Source organism: Scomber scombrus, chromosome 11 (genome assembly GCF_963691925.1).
Source record: "Scomber scombrus chromosome 11, fScoSco1.1, whole genome shotgun sequence".
NCBI lineage: Eukaryota > Metazoa > Chordata > Actinopteri > Scombriformes > Scombridae > Scomber > Scomber scombrus.
In genome coordinates this window covers 27,907,980-27,910,479 of record NC_084980.1, presented here as the reverse complement: position 1 = coordinate 27,910,479, position 2,500 = coordinate 27,907,980, and the positions used below count along the sequence as shown (strand labels likewise).

Genomic DNA, 2,500 nt, shown 5'->3' with positions numbered 1-2,500 from the left:
GAACAGGTAGATCCCAATGGTAATATACCTTTGGCCATTACAACTTGGCACTTAAGCTGCTAGAATACATTTGTAATGAGGACATAGTCTGTGGAGTTTGAGTAGAGATGGCAGGCATCGCTGTGAGCAGGGTTCGATGTGAGCGGGGAGACCCCATTGGATTTCGAGTCCAACGCCTTAACCTCTCGGCCATCACAGCTCTCTAACTACCATCTGAATACTTTTTTAAATAAAATTTGTACGTGTAGTAAATGTTCAACAGAAAATCATCAAACACAGACTGCTACTATAATCTTTGTACCAAGGCTCCTTGAGGGAGACTGAAAGTTATAGAGTGCAACCACTGTCAGCAGGATGATCCCATTGGAATTTGTCCAAGGATTTCAGGATGGTTTTTTGTAGAGAACATGCACAATATTTGTGTATTTTGCAGTGAAAAAACATTGCTACTTAGAGACTAAAGGAGTGTTTATATGTTTTTAGCCTATTAATGTCCTAACGAATGGCCAGCCTTCATAGTGAGGGACAGGACATGATGTGTCATGCCATTGGGGATAACAGCTTTCCTCTCAGGCGTTAATGGTTGTTCACATCAACAGAGTTGGAGAGAGTTGTTCAGAGAATTTAAAGAAAAGCTTGAGAGGTTAAGAGACCTACCTTTTCACATACCTGGCCCAATGCCCCTTGAAGTGAGTGTGCTTGTTAAATTAATCATTTCACAAAGTAAAACAGATGTCAGCCATCAGGCCTCCTGATTCCAATGTAGGAAAGATATGGTGGCAGGAAATTTCAGACACCGAAGGACACTGTCTGTACTGTCAATATAGATAATTAAGTTCCACTCTGCTGAAAATGTTTCATCTCAGACAGAGATAATTTGCTGTTTACATTTGAGTAGAGTGACTTGAAACCTTTCAAGTAAACCTTTTTTTTATTTTAAAGCCACAGGACTTTGCTAAAAACATGAAAAGAAAGTCTTTGATTTCATGTCTTATGTAAACACCACAATGATGTTTTATTACTAAGAAAAGAGAAGATAAATCAGAAAATAATGAACCAAACATCTACTATTAAATCTCATTACTATTACTGAGTCAGTCGATAGAGGAAATTATTCTAAAAAGTTTCCACATTTCTTTGCCCTTGAGGAAAGACAGTCTGCTTTACAAGTAAATGAAACCACTTGCCATTAATTACGCTTAGCAAATGAGATTATCCACAGCTGTCAGACCACATACACACACCGGACAGCAAGCGTGTGCCATGCCTAATTTCATTATTCTATTAAATAAGGTTCATTAACAGTGGCTGGATGGGGAAACTTTGCTTCTAAGGTTTGATAAACACAAGCACTGTGGAATATGAAGCAATGTCAGCTTTTTTTGTTCTAATTTCTGCTCGGCTCTTATATCTGTAATCTCTCCTGATTTTCCTATCAAACTCAATGATGCCTTTACAAGATGCTCAACAAGAGGTGAACGGCAAAGGAATAAACTAAAAAATGTAGGTTGAAGCTGAAAGAGTGTGAGCATGTCAAATGTATAATCTCTCTCTGATGTATGAGGTGCTTCTTATGCAAGAGTGGGTAAAATGTCAGACTTAAAATCTATTGCTAATCAGCTACTGAAAACACAACAATAAGTATTCCTCAATGGTACTTGACTCATCCATGTTATAATATTGTCTTCCCATGCAACAATAAGTACTGAATACATTGGCTAAGACATTGGGCTCAATAGTTTGACACATGAACGAAAATGTCTGGCATTCCCTGACAAAAGAAATAAATCTCATATTGTTTTCTTCAGTGTTGAAAGTTAATCTCAGTTTGTCTGGTTTCATACTTTTTTCTTTTTTTTTTACCACAGAGGATACCAGTGTTTGTGCAGTGTTTCCCACAAAGCAAATTTAATTGTGCCTTGTTTGATCATTGTTTTTCCATGCAACAATAAGTATCAAAAATGACTAATTTCATGTCCAAAAAATCATGTTTTTGCAGCTGTGATGGCCGAGTGGTTAAGGCGTTGGACTCGAAATCCAATGGGGTTTCCCCGCGCAGGTTCAAACCCTGCTCACAGCGCTCAAGCATGACAACATGTGGATGCTCCTGTTGTTCCTCCCTCATTATGTCCCAGTATGCTTCAAAAGACATTTGTAACAGATGTTAATTGATTGTCCTTTAGTAGCAGTTGGTCTTCACTTCCATACAACCTCATTCATTTGAAGTTAATTGAACCTTTAACTGTGCTGGTAATAGCTACAGAAAAAACAATATTCCCATCTCCATTAGGGAAGTTCTGGGTACATTTTAGGAGGCGGGAATTTTACAGAAAGGTCCTCTCATTCGTAGGTCCTTGATAGGACCCTCCGGACTCTGGACGTGATGTAATCATTCTGCAACAGTTTATAGACTCTTATTTTTTCTGTTGACATCACATTCTGCTTTGAGTATACCCAATCAGCACCTTATCAACCTTAACAATGAAGACCCAAAAACCTA

At 38.2% G+C, this 2,500-nt stretch overlaps 1 non-coding gene across 1 annotated transcript; it reads left to right on the top strand.

Annotated features, from left to right (window-relative positions):
* The first annotated feature begins 1,998 nt into the window (after positions 1-1,998).
* On the top strand, positions 1,999-2,080 carry trnas-cga (transfer RNA serine (anticodon CGA)). The gene has a single exon. It is a non-coding gene; the product is annotated as a tRNA-Ser (tRNA).
* The last annotated feature ends 420 nt before the right edge of the window (positions 2,081-2,500 follow it).